We start from the raw sequence: 19,520 nt of genomic DNA, 5'->3' as shown, positions 1-19,520 counted from the left end.
CTTTGTGATTGAGTCATTCCCTATATTCAGAGAAGTCAGGGTGGTCTGGTCAGTCTCTCCAGTCTGTTGCTCTGCTCAGAAATCTTGCAGGCCCTGTTTTACTATGTCTAAAGTGGGTTTGCCTGTTCAGGCCACGAGTTATCAGCTGCATGAAATACTTGTGAACTTGGATGAAAACATGCTTCTCATTCTGGGAGTTGGTTAGAATGGTGGCCATAGCCACACTCCCACTGCCCCACTTCTATTCTTTCAGCTTGTCTCAGAAACTTCTAAGAGTCACCTCCAACCTCAGAGCCTTTTTTTTCCAAAGCTGCCAAAGCTGTGGAATTGAGGAATCCCTACTATCTGAGGCTTAACAGATACAATTACTTAATAAGCCTGGGTCTCAGTTTCTCATTTGTAAAAAGAGGTCATATATCCTACCTACCACATACGAGTTGGGGTGTTGTCAACATTAAATAACCTTAGGCATGAAACATATAATCCTTTGGCATGCTAAACATGTGCAAGACAGTGTTATGTTACTATATTTTATATTTTCTAATTGTAGAATGCTTAAGTATGTGTCCCTAAGATGCGGCTGGGCATATTTTTACATGTTCTTTAAACACTTGCATTTTTATCAGCATAATAAGCACATGAAACTCATACAAAGAATCACCCTGGAGAAACAGAAGGAAAGGCACTCAGCCCAACTCGGAGAAATACATACTTACCTAAGTTTTTGTATCTGGAAATTATTGTATTGCTGTTGTTAGCTATGGCATAATATATTAAAGATATGGAAGAGTTTTTCCATGGAATTCTAGATCTTTTTTAGATTCTTACCAGCATTCTACATTAAAGATCATTTTACACTATAAACTTGAACATAATTCTTGACATATAATAGCAAATGGGAAGAGAACAAACAAAATAATCCCATAGCCATCAGCAAAAAGAACAAGAAAGGCCCATGAATATATCTGACACACTCAAAAAGGCAAAATGTTGACGGAAGCCTGATAACAAATGTAAAAATAGAATAAGATCAATGATATGCCAGCTAGAATAATGTTTGGGGGGGGGTGGTTCTAACTAATGAACTTTGAAAGACTTCAGTGTTGGTGTCCACAGTGCAAGGTGATAGAGTGAGAAAGGGGCTGGACGTAGGAAGTTTCACTGGAAAGCTGCCCTAGGACTTTCTTCTCCTACCTTTCACCATCTCTCCCCAGCCCCCTGATAATTCTACTAACAGCTACCAGCATCCTGGTGCTTACTCCTAAGCAAAAATCAGAGACATTAAACTAAAAATATTTAGCTAACCATGGAGAACTAGGGTTCCTACTGTTAGCATAGACACCAAAAAATAAAACTCTCTTTACTCTAGCATTTTGGAAGAAAGTAGTGCAATGGCTAGTTCTCCATCTGCTGAACTCATACTGCTTATCAAACTCTGCCCATGAATATGGCATTTCCTCATCTTCTTAATCAGAGGAGAGATTTAACAAGAGCACAGATCCAGATACCCCACATCAGGGCTGGTGGTAGGAGAATATTAGCATTGATAACATGATTTCTGTTCTTATATATGAATGATATCAATGGATCACCAGCAGAATAAGTGAGAAAAGACCTATATAAACCAACCAAAGAAATAAAACAATTGACCTGGAAAGAAGGAAAGATTTTATTGTAACTAGAATACAACTTAAAAAAAAAATCCAAGTTACTATCATCGAAGGAAAGACTGCTACAAAAACCAACGAAGACCCAATACAAAAGGTCAAACAAATCCAGAATCTAGTTCTCGTAAATACTAACAAAATAGATTAAACTCTAAAGGTCTGACCAAAAGAAACAGACATGGCAAAACAAATTTAATACACACAAATATACACACATTTTGAAAATGAAAAAGAGCAGGTCCATCTCATAAAAACCAGCAAATGAAGGGGTGCCTGGCTGGTGAAGTCAGCTAAGCATGTGACTCCTAGTTTCAGCTCAGGTCATGGTCTCAGGATCTTGAGACTGAGTCCTGTACCATTAAAACTCTCTCTCCCACATTCCCCTGCACTCACTCATGCTCTCTCCCTTCTCTTTCTCAAATACATAAATAAATCTGAAGAAAAAAAAAAACCTAGCAAATGAGAGGAATGAGGAAATGTAAGGGTGCTAATATTTCCGTCTGACATAGTAGGAAGCCAAGTGATAATACTGAAAGTAAATGAAACACAGAGTAGAGGTTTAATTATATAAGACCTTAGACAAACTGTACAAATGAGGAATAGGAGGGAGCAAACTGAAGGTGAGACATTATAAGTTAAATTATCACCTTATGTAGCAGGAGACTTTGATCTAAAATAGGAAATAGTAGTGTAAGGTTAACACTATAAAATTATTGCAATAACCACCAAAGATTAAAACAGAATGATGGGGTAGAGGTTGGTGGGAAAAGTAAGATGAGAGAATGGTGTTTATACAAGTCCTTTGGTACCTTTTTTTTTCACCCTGTGCATTTAAATATTTTTAAAAACTAAGGTGAAAATAGTGTCTACCCAAATAAAGTAAAAATAAGTCAGTTAAACTGGTTAGATTTAACATGATTTGACAACATGACTACTAATTTGACATTTATCTGACTGAGTTTGCCATTAAAGAGGCAAAATAATCTCATTCATAGACTATGTAGCCATAGCTCAAAGCTATGTCTTTATTATACATTGTGTAGTCTAATGAATATTTCCTGGTTTTTAGATAATACTTTTTCTTACATTCCATTTAAAATATTTTATTAAAAAAGAAATACTTTTTTGTTATAGAGACTAAAACAAAGAAAACAACAATAAAAGTGACTTTTAATCCAGTGGCTGGTCCTTTTAAATGACTATTTTACTTTAATATAATTACTTTCCTGAGAAAGAATTCTCAAGAGGGAATTTGACATTTTATAATACTCTGTGCATAAGCTCACATGTTATTGTTATTTAAAATAAAATTTGTAACTAGATACGTAAGTTATTTCATCTCCAAGTTTTCAGTTACTAAAAAATTTAAAGTCTTTTAGCTATGCATTTTCAGGAAAGAGATATTAACTACAGTGAGAGTCACATAGGAGACCTAGGGAGAAAAGAAAGGAAATATATATATATTTAAATAAATGCAAGTTATTTCCACTTCAGACATAATGACTTTATTTGTTTATTTTAAAGTATAATTTCCTTTTTACTTTGAATATACAAAATAAAGACTGAAAATATTGAAATTTAGCTTAATTATTTGGAATTCTTCTTTTGGTCCACATACCAGCTTAAAATGCCTAACAATTAACAGCTATGTCACTGGAAATGAAAACAAAACAATCATCATTATCATGATATAATTTTGCCAATAATTAATGTTGATTAAGTTATTATTTACATATATCTCTTTATTTGTCATCATAATCCTGCCTTTATGACAATTTGCTATTTTTTGACCAAATCACTTGACCATTTGGATTTTTATAATCCATAAAATTCTACAAATTACCAATTATAAGACAAGCACACAGCTGAATGCTAAAAATACAAATGTACATAAATATGTTTTTTTACATTATATATTTTACAAAATCAATACACAAATATCTGCTCTGTCTCTTTATACTAATAGTAAACTGTCAGAAAGAGAAATTTAGAAAGCAATCTTACTTACAATTGAATAAAAAGAATAAAACACCTAGGAATAAATTTAACCAAAGAGAAGAAAGGCTTATACTCTGAAAACTCTAAGACATTGATGAAAGAAATTGAAGAGTACACAAATAAATGAAAAGCTATTTCATGCTCATGGAATTAATATTGTTAAAATGTCCATATAACATGAAGCAATAAACAGATTCAAAGCTATTTCTATCAAAATTCCAATGGTATTTTTCACAGAAATAGAACAAGTAATCTTAAAATTTTTATAGAACTACAAAAGATGCCAAACACTTTAAAGCAATCTTGTGAAAGAACAAAGTTACTCCATGATTTCACATTATAACAAAACTATAGTCATTAAAACAGCATGGTATTGTCATAAAAACAAACACATAGGTCGATGGGATAGAATAGAGAGCCCAGAAATAAACCTACATATATATGGTCAATTAATTTATGACGAAGGGAAAAGGACAGTCTCTTCAGTAAATAGTATTGGAGAAATTGGACAGCCATATGCAAAAGAATGAAAGTAGACCATGTATGGTATATAGTGTACCATACACAAAAATTAACTAACAATGGATTAAAGATTTGAATGTAAGCACTAAAACCATAAAACTTCTAAAAGAAAACAAGGCACTATGCTCCATGACATAGGCCTTGGTGATCATTTTTTTTTTAATATGCTACCAAGAGCAGAAATAGCAAAGCAAAAATAAATCAGTGGGACTACATCAAACAAAAAACTTCTGCACAGAAAGGAAATCATCAACAAAATAAAAAGGAAACCTCCTGAATGGGAGAAAATAATTGTGAATCACATATCTGTTAAGGATCTAATATCCAAAATATATAAAGAGTTCATACAACTTAATCCCAAATACCCAATCTGATTGAAAAATAGGTTAAAGATTTAAAAAGACACTTTTCCAAAGAATACATACAGATGGCCAACAACATGTACATGAAAAGATGTTCAACATCATGAATCTTTGGGTTAATGCAAATCAAGACCACCAAGAGGTGTCACAGGACATCTATTAGAGTGGATATTATAAAAAAAAAAAAAAAAAAAAAAAAAGAACTGACAAATGTTAGCAAGGATGGGACAAAAGAGAACCTTTCTGCATGTAAATTGGTGCAACTATTATGGAAAAGGGAATGGAGGTTCCTTAAAAAATTAAAAATAAAACTACCATATGACTTAGCAATTCCACTTCTAGGTATTTATCCAAAGGAAATAAAACCCTCACTCAAAAAGATATATGCACTCCCCTGTTCATTGCAACATTACTTATAATAGCCAAGTTATAGAAACAACCTAAGTGTCCATCAATGGATGAATGAATAAATCATAATGGAATATTATTCATTCATGAAAAAGAACTCAGTATTGCCATTTGTGACAACACAGCTGGACCTCGACGACATCAAAGGATTATGCTAGGTGGAACAAGTCAGCCATATGATTTCTTTTATATATGGAACCTAAAAAAACCCCAAAACTCAAAACCCAAAAACAAGCTCATCAATATAGAGAACAGATTGGTGTTTGTAAGCAGTGAGAAGTGAAAGGTGGTAGAAATAAGTAAACTGTGTTGCTTTATTTTGTTTTATGTAAATTCAGTAATTTTTTTAAATGCAATTTTTTCAAGAAAAGGGAATGAGGAAAAAAAAGGAATTTAGCTGTTTTTTTTGTTTTTGTTTTTGTTTTTTATTTTAGTTTGGTTTGGATTTTTGTTATAGGGAAAGAAAAAAAGTAAAAGAGTGTACAGTTGAGGATAAAATGGAGACTGAGTTTGATTTGGATGAATATCATTGCACCATAATGAGAAATCGAACACTGCAAATGAGATATATGACATTGCATTTCAAACAACCATTTCCTCCCAGCTATTATGGCTAAGTGTATAGTCTACACTTACCTTTTCTCTGAATGGCAAGACAACAGATGAGGAATAGAGAGAAGAAAGCAGAAATTAACTGGGAGTGAAAAATAAAGAGATCACCTGAGAGACCTATTATCAGAGTCACATACTATTTGGCTGGATTACTTGATTTACTTTAAAAAAATAGCCTTTAAAAACTGTCCTTTTATGTGTTCTATATATTCTCTTTGGTGTTTCATGTTGGTCAATGTTCTGCAGGGAACATATTCCACTTTAGATAATATTTTTTTTAAGATTTTTTTAAATTTTTTATTTTTAAGTAATCCCTACATACGGTGTGGGACTTGAATTCACAATTACAAGATCAAGAGTCCCATGCTATACCAGCTGAACCAGCCAGTTGCCCCTCCACTTTAGATAATTTTATTTATTTTTATTTTTTTAGATAATTTTAATAAAAGTATCTATTACAGCATGTCAGATGGCTTTATAGACTTATTAAAATGATTGAATAAAAATCTGTAGGATGAGATTCCAGAATCTATTCTCAGATCTACACTACAGAACCAGGCTTCCAAAGGAGTTGCTTTCACCTGCTGTGATTGGGAAGCTGCTTATCAAATCAGGGGACATCTCTCGTTGCACACATCAATAAAGGACTGCCTTAGTACGAGCTGCTAAATTGGCTACAGTAACTGGTTCCAGATCAGAATCACTGTGCTCCACTCAGGAAACCTCATGTGCAAAAATCAGGATGTTGCCATTATAGCTTCAGGGTCCCACACTGTGCCACATTTTCTACTATCAAGGAGCCATTTCTGCTAAATCAACAAGCTTCAGAGACAGAATTTGTTCCAGACCTATGCCATATTTGCTATAATCCACATTGATAAAACACATGCTCAATACCCCACTTATCTCCATTCCAATGTCAAATCTCAGGTGATTGCATCTGATGTAGAATCTGAACCAAACTTGGATCACCAGCCCGAAAAGAGTTGGAGAAGTGTTTGTTTTTAGCTTTTTGCTCCCCATTGGAATGGGAAGCCACACTAGAAGAAAATTAGAAGAGGTATTCTGAGCCCAAACCACACAGTTACAGTGGACTTTCTTCTTACTTCTGCACATTCATGTTTGAAAATTTCAAACTTGGGATGCCTGGATGGCTCAGTGGTTGAGCTCTGCTTTTGGCTCAGGGCATGATCCCAGAGTTCAGGGATCGAGTCCCACATTGGGCTCACCGCAGGGAGCCTGCTTCTCCCTCTGCCTATGTCTCTGCCTCTCTCTGTGTCTCTCATGAATAAATAAAACCTTAAAAAAAAAAGAAAATTTCAAACTTTTGTTTGTTATACAGAGAGTTATATGATTGGTGCATCATTGAGCACAGTCCCCAAATCTAGAACATCTCTACTGTAACTAAGTGCTTAAAAAATAAATAATAAGACAAGCACACTGCTGAATGATGAAGGCATACATAAACATCATATTTTTTCTCAATTAAAAAAGCATAAATAAGAATTAATGTAGAAGAAGCACGTAATTTAAATTTATATAGAATCCTAGAAGAGAGGATTTCCTGAAATCTGGTGCCCGAGGAAAGCTTCATACAAGACAGTGGGCTCCAGGATAAAAAGTAGGATTAGAAGGGCATGCCAGCAAGAGAGAAGCATCAGTGAAACAAGGAGAAGGTAGATGTCACTTCTTCATATTTGAACTGAAAAATTTTCAGGCCTGTGCCTCTCAGATTTTTATGGAAACGTGAGTCAAGTGAGCATCTGGTTAATGTGCAGACTTGAATCAGTCAGTCTGGGATGTGATCTGAGATTTTGCATATGGAACGAATTCCCATGAAAGGCTGATGCTGTTGGTCCAAGAACCACAACTGGTTTAGGCAAGGCTGATTCCATCGAGCTTCAAAGTAAATGTTTTGAGCCATGTGCACATTTACTGAAGCAATGGTACTATGTAGGAAAATGATTCAGCGGAAGCCTGTTTCTCCTGGGTTCTCCAACTTCCCAGTTGTTTGTATTAAAGTTCTCTAACATTCAGGGAGCTGGTTCCACTTAAGTCCTAAATTCTCTGTATTACACTGATGCTTTCCTTTGCCATACCCCTCACTTTTCAGAACGTGATTCAGTCTACAGCCTTGTTTACTTTATAAACATTATTTTCCCTCTACTTACTAGAATACGCATTCTCCTCAGCTTCCAATGTTGCTTCTATTTTCACTGAGCGGGACACTTTGCCTTGATGATTAAAAAGGTTTTGCCCCAGATATATATATTTAACAAATGTATATGTTGCCCATAATCCAGAACTGAAAATACATGATCCAATGTAAGTGACAGATAGTCACTTAGTTTCATGTTCAACATCGTTGAGGGTGGATATCTGTCAATATGAGGATCTACCCATTGACTTTACCAGTTATGTCTTTGTGCATAAGAAAATGATTAGGGGGCAGCCCTGGTGGCCCAGCTGTTTAGCGCCGACTTCAGCCCAGGGCATGATCCTGGAGACCCTGGATGGAGTCCCACGTCAGGCTCCTTGCATGAAGCCTGCTTCTCCTTCTGCCTGTGTCTCTGTGCCTCTCTCTCTATCTCTCTCTCTCTCTCTGTGTGTCTCTCATGAATGGATAAATAAAATCTTTGAAAAAAAAAGCAAAAAGATTTTTAAAATGATTAGTAAATGCTATTATCTAAATATTAGTAAATATTTTTAAAATATTTAAAATGCAGATTTAGTTGGCTTATCTTCAAATATTTATATTTAGTACCTCTGGTGTTGGACTGAAGAAATCATATTTTTAATGAACACCTGGGTCAGCATGACTTCATATAAACCCCTACCAAGGAGTTACCTCTCCCTTTTGATATCAGGACATCTGCACAGGTGATGAGCATAAATGGAAACATCTGACAAACCCTCTACCAGTGGTGATTCTTGAAAATGAGATGTTATCAATGTGAATCAATTGGAAGAACTATAACTGAGATTTATTTCAATGATTTGACCATAAACTGGATGAGTTATTTTGTTATTAACAAATAAAGAAAGAAATTGCCCTTCAAATTGGGTTCATTTTGGACTGTAAGGTAGAATGGCATTCAACTAAATGCCTGATCTTTAGATGAAAGATAATTTTTCCCCAAAAGAGATTGGAAAAAAGTTATGTTAATTTCACATGTTCAGCAAGGGATAATGCTAATATGTCAAAATGTCTTTGGAATAGGAAAGTAACTAATATGTGCACTAGAAATATTGCAAATAAGAGATGATTGCTACTGGGAATTTGCAGGAAACTGAATCTTGAATAGTTCTTCCCATGCTAAAGCTGCTCTCTTAAAAAAAAAAAAATAAGAACAGAGGACAGGGCTTCCATGAGGTATTATACTAAATTAAACTAATTAATCATTAATTTTAGACACACAGATCTAAGATAAATGTCTTATTAGAGTAGTATCAGACATGGCAACTTCACATGACTGTGTATCAATCACCAATTGCTCTGTAAATGGTCATTACCCAACTTAATGACCATTTACTCAATTTAAAATTATAATTAAGAATTTTCAAATATAGTTAATCTACAAATACATTTTATACACTATTATATCCAGTGATAAATTTCACGTTTAAAAAATATTAACCATTCATGTATGAGAAATAAATTAATGTCTTTATTCTGAGTACAGTGAAGAACTACATAAATAACTAATATGAGGTTTACATAAAAAATAGCATTTTTCTCCTTCTAAGTCCATTTTAGGGCTTTTATTGTGTTGATTCTACAGATCAATAGTGTACAAATTCCAAAGTGATAATGAAACATATTTCATAATCCAGTTAACTAAAAGATGAGAAATCTAATGATGGGTTTGTTCATTTATTTATTTGCAGAATTTTAGAAAAAGAATATTTTAAAATAATTTAAAAATTGCTACTATGGTGAATATGACATAAAGGAGATACATATGACATTTAGCCACTTGTTTTGACATTGAAAATGCTTAATAACTACAAAAATCAATCCCCTTTTTGAATTTAAACACTCTCAGAATAGTTCATTTATTTATACTGTAAACTTGAGAAAATTACTGTCATTGTGAGGTAATGGGACTTTCCAGAGAGGTGATCACCAACGAAAGAATGGCTTGGTGGGTTTCAAGAATAATAAGTCAGAAAAGCAGGATAGCAAAACAACTGGAAAGAAGAATAATAATACTAGTAGCTGAATGCATTGTCATAACTATGTCTAGCATAGCTATGTAGAATGATCCATTCTCCAAATATAATTCTTCATCGATTTCCCAACAACCCTATTACTATCTCATTTCGCAGATAGAAAAACTGGAGGCTAAAAACATTACATAACCTTTCCAATTTAACTGTTAATCTGTGAGAGGACCAGGTGTCAATTCCAGATTTATCTGATATGAAAGTGCATGTTCTTAATTACTATGAGGAATTAGAAGAAGTTTGTGCATTTCAATTACTCTTGATTATCCCTTAAATCTCTAATAAAAACACGACAAATTGGGATCAAAATAGCATTCTTCAATACTTAACAGCCAGGCAGTTTTTCCTTGGTATGGGATTAAACCATTATTTCTTTTGTGATGGGTTTCTTATTGGTCATTACCTTAGATTAGATGATAGATAAATGATAGATAAATAAATAGATATTTAAATAGTAGAATCTGTATAGCAAGATGTTCACATTCTGGAAGGCAAATAAATGCAAACTGAGGCAAACTACAGGAATCACAAATGTACATCTTCCGTTTCATGCTCACTCTGGGACTAAATGTTCATTAGGTGCTTTATTAGAAGAACTCATAATCACTAAGTAGTTTCTCTCTCTTCCCTATACTCCCCAAATTCATTTGTTCCTTTGGCACAAATTTTTTGCACATATGAAGCATTTCTACTGAATGCTTTATTGGAAGCACAATATAAAGCACTAACAATAAAAGCATGGGAGAATTTCCCGCTGAGGCAAAAATCAAATTTGCCCAGTATTCGTGAAAAGTTCAACAATGTACTAATCACCTTCTATATTCTAAGTGTCCTAGGTATTGGTGATGTAGTCAGATGGTCACTATTTTAAGAGAAACTTAGTTCAATTGTTAGCCAGGTGGAAAAATAACTTCATGCAGGGTTCTAGGCATAAAAAAAAAAAATGATCTCCTAATCCAGATGAGGGAAATGTATAATCTCCTTGCACTGAGTCTCCATATGAAAAGTTGCATTTCAGGAGACAAAAGGCGAGATGCATGCACTTTCTGTTAGGACAAGGATGGTCCTGAAATTCAGGTACTTCAAGGTTATACTGACTGCCCCTTAGAATGGGATATAGGTTGAAGCTGTGGATAGTGAGGATATGTGAGAGATAGTGATTCTGATTAAATAAATGATTAAAAATGTTGCTAAGATGAAGTATATAATATATTTTAAAGTGCTACACTTACCTTCTAGGGCTTCTGGATTGGTGAACACATTGAAACACTGAGAGAGTGATGTACACAGAACATGGAGACTTACAGCTCTCGATCCCCCCATATTTGCCCTATACATCCCTGCCCTTTGACTATTCTTAAATTGTGTCCCTTACAATAGACCAGTAAAGGTAAATTAAAAAACAAAACAAAACAAAAAACAAAAAACAAAACTTTCTGTGTTACAATTGTGTGAAAGTACTGTTTATTGAATGTATTTGATCAGAAAATATCGGTATCAGTACAGACTCAGTCTGCATGCACAAGCAGCAATAACTGTTTATTGACATTTTTTTCCCTACATTTATTTGACCACATGTGTCATTGCCTGACTTGCAGCAGAGTATCATGATGCTTGGGAATGATTTAGAGTTTTATCCATTTCAGAAGAGATCATCTTTCCAAACACCACAAAGAATGCCATTATCTTAATAAAATTCCCATTAGAAGGTTCAGGTTCATTGGGATGATAAAGTGGCAACAAGATTAGCATTTCAAGGAGAAGCATTACATTTTCATGACAACCATGCTCCCATGTGTTTCAAAAGAATGGAAGGTGGTCCCCAAACAAGGGACTGTTAGACAGGAGCCAGGCTTTCAATTTGACTGATTGGATATGCTAATTTTCTGCCTATTTTTGGATGGGATATTTTAAAGTAAAGTTCTGCGACTATAAAGTTCTACGACTATAAGTTCTCTTATAGTCGTAGAATTTAAGAGTAAACTTCCTTTTATATATGGCATTGGTCTCCTACACGAGAACTTTCTGTTTTATCATGTGGGTGGTAAACACTCTCTCCTAGGACATTAGCTATTGTACAGAGGCAATTCACTGCTGAATAACTTAGTCTCAAAGAGTGTAGTTCTAGCCCTGACAAGTAGGGTAAAAAAGAAAAATAAAAAATAGTGGTAGAAAGCCTTCTATTTATTAAGGTATCAACAGGAGGAAAGTCTTGGCAAAGAAAAGCAAAATTTCCAAAAAATATGCTACAAGCACAAAAGGCTAGTTAAGCTAAACCATAAAATTGCCTCTGGGGGTCCTTACCAGGAAAACAAATGGAAAAACAGATTGCTTTTTAGCAGAAAGTACATAATTTATTGAATTACTTAGCTGTCTTTGTTCTTTGAATTACTTAGCTGTCTTTGTTCTATTTGAATAATATCAAACTAGGCAATTTATTTATTTATTTATTTATTTATTTATTTATTTATTATGTTTAATGGTGAAGTTTTAGCCATGTTTCGGCCTCCTTTCTTGTTTCTTTGCTTCCTCTACTCCCTCTAACCAAATTTTCCTTGTAGCTGAAATGGCAGTACTTTTCTGCCAAAAATTTAGCCAGTGGGCACCACTGCAGACTTAAGAAGCCTTCTAATTCCAAGGCTAATTAAGAATGCAGTCAGTGATCAGTTTCATTCCTCCCAGAAGTGCCAACTTCCATCTCCTCTGAGGACAAAATTGTACAGATAGAATAATCTCATCTCCCAATGCCTTTACAGATTCATGAGGCAGCCCTTCCTTATCTAGAGCAGTGCTAGCAAATAGAAATACAATGCCAGCCACATAGGAAATTGAAAATTTTCTACTTGTCACAGACAAAGCAAGAAGGCATAGGTGACATTAAAATTAATATATATTTTGTTTAACCCACTATATCCAAAATATCATTTCGACAGGCAATCATTATATAAAAATTACTAATGAGATGCTTTCCAGTCTTTTTTTCTTCTTTTAACTAACTCTTGCAACACATCCCAATTCAGACTAGTCACATTTCAAGTACTAGACAGCTTCATGTGGCTAAAGGCTACTATACTACATAACAGGTTCAGAGGACTGAGTATTTTCGAAGAGTGTTGACATGAATTTAACAAATGCATAAAATCCCATGTCTTGAGATTGTGTTCCACAAAGGCATAGAATGTAAAATAAAACAGCATGTATGTCAGATATATTATATTTGCACACCTGTATTTATAGAGATACATACTCTCTCCAAAAGGTGATGGTATAACTTACTTCAATAAGAGAAACAAAACAAGAGAGTAAATCAAACAAAAAACTAAATCCAAAATGTCCTTCATTTAAAAAATATTCCTTATAAAGCAACAAGTGGTACAGTGTATGATATTATGAAGATTCGACTTTCTCTCAGAATACGTTAATTATCGATGAATTGTAAATGACGTATTTTTAAGTTAATGATTACAAGGCTGTGTGTACTACTATTAAAAAAAAAAAAAAAAAAAGTCCTCCCTAACCTTAAATCTTTATTCTCAACCTCTCTGGACTCTAACTCTTTTGCCACCACCACCTGTGTTATTTCTGTTTTTTTTGCAAGCAGCAGTGTGGGCCCAGAAGATAAGGAAGACAAATTTGTAATTAAATCTTCTGTGAAATGGATAGCTACATCTGTGACAGAGAGAGACAGAGAGAGGAAAAGAAAAAATGTGCAGAGTTGTTCATGGTAGTCAAAATAGATATTTTGTTTGCATTGGAATTCTCTGGTAATTGCTTTTTAAATGCTTGTAATTGTTTTAAAGGGGCTCAGCCACTCACTCAGAGAGAGTCTTTAATAAGTGCACAGTATGCAAGAAGCCTCAGAGAACCTCCCAGAACTAGCTTTAAGACATGCTTTTATAACATAAATTCGAAGGCCGTTCCTGTAAGACTCTGAAACAACTAATCTGTCACTCCCACTGACCAGTCAAGTCAGCGAGGGGGAAAAGTCAGTTAAATTGATTGTTTGACTGAATGGAGTGAACATTCATGGGCGTAATTATGGCTTCAGCTGGAATGTGACTGACAGTATTCACAGGACAGATGTGATAAGTAAAGTGGAAAAAAGAATCAATTAGATGGATGATTCGGATGCATAAATGCTTTTATCTCAACTATTTGGATAACTGGGTTAGCGCTCTTAGTTTTGTACATGAAGACCCAGCCTCCTGTTAAGGGTGGGGGAGAAGGTAGTCAGGGAGCCATGACCTTGAGTGGAATGGGAACCAAAAGTCAATAAAAAGAGCAGAAATGAAAATGCATCAGCACAGAGAGTAAACAGCAAAGCAGAATAGACCAGAAGAGCTTAAATTGAAGGAAAGGTCGATAGGACTGAGGTGATTGGTAGAAAAATAACAAACCTGTTCTTGCAAATTTTCTCGGCCTGATTTCTCTTGCTCTTGCTGTTTCCTTTTTAATCTCGACTGTCCAGAAGGATGTACAAGGCACACAATTCAGTTAGAACCTTCAAACCAACAATTTATACTAGCATGACTAATGTTTATCAAGGTTTTAGTTTTATTTCGATAAGCTCTGTCTGTTAAGGACAATTTCAGAGAGTTATTCAATAAATGTTAATAGATAGATATTCTTCTACTTATCTACTGTTCTCCTCAGTGTCAAGTCATTTCAGGGGGGCGGGGAGGAGTCAGTTAAATTGATGTTCAGTGAACATTCATGGGTGGCGTAATTATGGTAATTATTTATTGTATAATCAAACAGCCACTTCAGAGACACTTTATTTAAAAGAAAAGAGGAGAAGTCCTCTCTAAATCAACTGATTCTCAGTTTGAATCGCTTTTTCAAAATATGACTTTGGGGAACCATGTGCCTAACACCACCCCTCAAACCCTAACTTCCCTCTTATAAATTCTATTCTTCAGTTAATATATGGTTAAATATAATCAAACTTAGTTTGTTGTTAATTTTATCACCTTAATAAGTGAATTTAGGTTGCAAATCTCATTCTACCACTAACTAGTTGTGTGACCTTGGGTAGATTTTTTTTTTTTTCAATCTTTGTATACCTCAATTGCTTTATTTGTAAAATGGAAGAAATATCCACCAATATAAAGTTGGTATGAGGATCAAGTGATATTCAATAAAGAACAGTTATAATTGTGTGGCTATTTACTACTTTTCAATACTAACATGAAATGTATTACTCTCTCCAGTTCTATGATTGTGTATTATGTGTCCCATCTTTCCTACACGTAAGCCTGCATAGGGCAGAGACTACCTCTTGATGGTCTGTGCTCTGTGCATTGTTCCTAGTATAATTCCATTACATAAATGTCCCCTTTGCCTAGAATTGCTTTCCTCTGCTTTGCTTGTTAAAAACTCCTTTTCGCATTCAAAAAATCACCTTTAGCTCTATTTCTAGTCTTTTGGTTCCCTCAGCAACCAAGGCACTCTCCACAGCATGCCTCTACTTCACCTTGTCTATGCCCCTTTTGAATCCATCAGCCCACATGTTTTATCCCACAGAGCATGCACTGAGTCTTTTAAAGTTGTTTTAAAATATTAGAGTGTAGTTAATAGCTAACAGTTACATAGTACTTCTAAGTACCAGGTATTGTTCTAACTTCTTAATATATATTCAATTATTTACTAATATAATCCTGTGCTGGCAGTTTTATTACACTCCCCATTTTAAAGGTGATAAAACTGAGGATCGGAAAATTTAGGTAACCTGTCCACAACCATGCTGTGAGTGATGGAGCTCCTTTCTGTAGTTTGGATCAGGGGTCCTTGTTTCTCATATTCTCAATCTAATGTGTTTCTATTTTTTAATGTGTTTTTATAATAGATAATGGTTGAGGCAGTTAGTTAAAACAAGGAGTTATGTACAACCAGCTGAAGAAAACTCTGCCCCGATATAATGAGAAAATCCAGTAAGATATGCTCCATATGTGGTTGCAGTAAGCTTTAAAATATTCTCAATATGTGGTTGAAGCGGGAGTTAAAGACTCAACATTTGTCATTGTGCCTTGACAAACTTGTTCTGGCCTATCTAGGAGGCCATCATTATTTCTCTGCTGCTTACCAAAATTGGATCAGACAAATGGAGTAGCTCAAGAATGTCAAGTTAAGGGGAGCCAGAAGCCAACAGTGATACATCGGAGGAAGTCTGACTTCTTTCATAATATTGGTCTGAATCTCCAGTGATTTCTGATGTAAAAATGTGTGCACACATGCATATGTTTTATGATGCAAAAGTTCTTCTGTTCTGCCTGAATACATAAAAGAAGAATAATTTTGTCAGGGTCTATTAATCAATTAATGTGTTTTGTGGCCCTAAAGAAGTTTACAGTATACCTAGGGAGAGAAGACTAAACCATATGAATCAATGGGAAAACAAACTAAACCTACAGCTCACTTATAGAGTCTGATTACAAACACAAAAGATCAGAGAAGAGAAGAGTCCTCACAGAGGAACGAGTCTTAAACTGTTCTGTAAGGATATGTCATGTTGGGTCAGGGGGAGAGGAGGGGAAGAAGGAAATAAGTGGCAAGGTTGCTTGACAGGTTTCAGAAAGGAAGCAAAAGCACTCAGAAGGCAGAAATCTGTATTTGAGGGCTACAGGTATTTGAGTCTGTGTTTGACAGTTAGTCAGTAGCCAGACTGTTTTCAGGACATATTTCACAAATGTTTCTCAGAGAGAGTTGCAAAAAGGTTGTCTATCACCGTTGACACTAATTATAATAACAATTCTTCTTAAGGCTGGTATTTTGAACCTAGTCACTACATACATATTTTACTTCCATCATTTTGAAACGCTACCACATTTTCTTTCTCTTAAACTAAGATTTTTCTTTTTTTTTAAGTAGGTAGTAAATGAGCACAGATGGTGCAGGCAGGTTCCTTGGTGCTTGTTAACTCTATGGCGATCCCTCAGCCTTCTCACAATCCTAGCAGAGAAGGAAGAGGAGGAAGCAGTTGATCAATAGTGACATAGCTTTACAGAGAGCTAAATAAGGAAAAAATGGACTCAAATTGTACTAAGATATTTGTGTAGACACGCAAAAGAATTTCTTCATGGCCTATGAGAATTAGTCACTAAAATAGGTTATCAGTACAGCTAGCAGAATCTCTATTCTGGAAAAATCGGCCCACATTGAAGAGACCACATGCTCTAAAGAGCTGGTTCCTGACTCACCTGCCTCAGATGATAGACGTCTTAGAAGCCAAGCTTCTGTGATATGACTAGATTTGGCACTTTGGCCAGAGAATGTGTCCCTTTGTACCTATTATAGGTTCTCACATATTCTGATTTTTGAGTGGCAAGAGAGGTCGCTGATTGTTTCTTTTGAAACAAAGCTAATCCTCATATAAATATATCAGTAGATATAAATCTAATGATGCCTTTTAATGTACAGATAAAAATTCATAACATAATAAACATAAAGTCACTTAAATCATGTGTCATAAAGCATAATTTCTAAGACTTTGGTCTTTGCTTTATGCTTGACTTGATTGGATAAGTATTTAACACCTACGAAGCTCTCAGGCTGAGAAAAGACTGGTTGATTAATAAAATACGACACAGATCCAGCTTTAAGGAATATTTTAGATAGATCCACATGATGCTGAAAGATGTGAAGATCAAAGTGTTTAAATGTAAATAATTTTCAATGGATTCAACCTAATACAACCTAACAAAAGGGAAATAAGATAAACACACCCAGAACAGTTAAATCGTGAGAGAAGAGTTTGAGAGAGCACAAGAGTAAGCGTTGTGTTTAGTATTGGAGACAAGACTTCTCAGAAGTTCAGAGAAGAAAATTATCAACGTGGCCTGTAGCAGTCTGGGTAAGAAATGCTCATTGATTTGGTTCCATGTTTGGCTCAATTTTGGCTCAGACTGTTTTGGCAGTTCTGTTGAACTGATTTGTTCTGTTGGACAAATCTCTTTCCTTTTTGGAGCCTGTCTCTTCCCACTCAAGGTTTATCTAGATTCCAAAGTGAGTAATAACATGACACTTGATTCAGTGAATCCTTCAATAAAATATTTTCATGGCAGACACTTGTGCTAAATACCTGGGGGAATATATGCAAAGCAGGTCTGCTCTCTGCCCTTGAAGAGCTTACAATTCTGTCCATTAAGTAAGACTGACTACATGGAAAAAAGTAAAGCGGCATATAAATACTATTGAGCAGTGTGATTCAGAGAGTGACACTAGAGTTTACTGAGGAGAGAAATCACTGGGGACTAATGTGCTCAGTGAAGGCTTCGCCGAAGTCTGACCTATCTGAGTCTTGAAGAATGTACATACTGATAATTGATAAAGTATGGGCAGCGTGCACTTGATAACTGCATGACCACAGATGTGACGGTAAAACTTTTCTTGAAATCGGCTGCACATTTTCAAACTCTAGTTCTGAAAAAGGTCGGTGTAGTTATGCCATTTTTCCTATGCAAATTCCCATTCAATATTCATTTATCCAGCAGTGCTGCAATAAAATTCAGTCTAAGTTCGGTCACACTTTTTAGTGAACTTAATTTTTTACAGTACTGTGTGACCATAAAAGTTCAGGTTCCAGAGAATTAGCCTTTGATGGTATTTTAAAAAGCAATTGTATAGGATTTTGAATAAAGGTTTGTAGTCAGTAATGAAGGAGAAGAAGTACAGTAGAGACTATCAAAAACCGGTTATGAAGTTGCAAAGGAAAATTTGAAACTGATTAGATCAAGGGTCATGCATCTACTGGTATATATTCAGGGCTCAAGGTTGATACTAAGGAGCGGGATAAATTGTCAGCAACTATTATTTCAAAAGGATTGCATAATGACCTATGTCGCACCGAGGTTAGTCAGGACTCCACTGAGATTTGAATATCCTATTGCATGATGAAACAATCCCCGTTTTTTTTTTTTTTTTTTTAAGCTATCAAATCAAAAAGAAATTCAAAAATCAGAAAGTTGGTAAGTGAGAGGTGAGACCACGTCCTCTAGCGAGGCAAGTCAGAAATCCCATTCGATGCAGGTCATGTTGCCCAAGTGAAGACCGTGGCCCAGACAGTGAGAGGGACCCATCAGAGGTGGGCATCAGACCGTGCCCATCAGAGACGCAGTCTGTGTCGTGAAGCATACTTCCCTTCATTATTTGGTTATTCAAACCCATTCCAGTTAATTTTCAATAAATCAAAATTAGAATTCTTCAAAATACACTGTATATGTAGAGATGTGGAATCCCTGTACCTTTGGGGATGTAAGCAATAAATACATATCCCAGATTGCAGTAATTTGACAAAGTTCTCAATCCTTCCATCTGCAAACAAAAAGAATATTTTCTAAGAATGCTTCTTTAATTGTTACCAGCCACAAGCCTATTTATTGGATGCTGATAATATTAGGATAATTATTTTTTATTAATAGTCATGTTTGTAATGTGTATCCCTACCACTCCAGTGCACTGATCAATTCTCCACATAGACCTGCGATCAGAGGATATATTACACTCGGGCCTTCTCTTCTCAGAATATAGGCTGAATTCCTGATTCTTGAATGCATTCATTCACTGATTCGATTTACCTTCTTTGATGGTTCACCCTATACTCGGCACACTGCCATTTTTAAAAATGTTGGGTCACTCGAGTCAGAACCTTTACAGCACTATTTCAACGAAGTGATTTCGCAGAATAAATTTGTTTGCTGCTATCTACCGGAGAGTGTTTGCCAGTCAT

General features: G+C 35.1%; 1 long non-coding RNA gene across 1 annotated transcript in view; it reads right to left on the bottom strand.

The window, feature by feature from the left end:
- The window catches only part of LOC140596722 (uncharacterized), a 58,417-nt gene extending 44,154 nt beyond the window's left edge, over positions 1-14,263 (bottom strand). The window contains exon 1 of the long non-coding RNA XR_011998624.1: positions 14,194-14,263. This is a non-coding gene — a long non-coding RNA (uncharacterized lncRNA). The remainder of the gene's footprint in view (positions 1-14,193) is intronic.
- Between the last annotated feature and the right edge of the window lie 5,257 nt (positions 14,264-19,520).

Source organism: Vulpes vulpes, unplaced genomic scaffold (assembly GCF_048418805.1).
Source record: "Vulpes vulpes isolate BD-2025 unplaced genomic scaffold, VulVul3 Bu000000631, whole genome shotgun sequence".
In the NCBI taxonomy this organism is placed as follows: Eukaryota; Metazoa; Chordata; class Mammalia; order Carnivora; family Canidae; genus Vulpes; species Vulpes vulpes.
The sequence above is the reverse complement of the archived record's forward strand: the minus strand, read 5'-3'. Positions and strand labels throughout refer to the sequence as shown.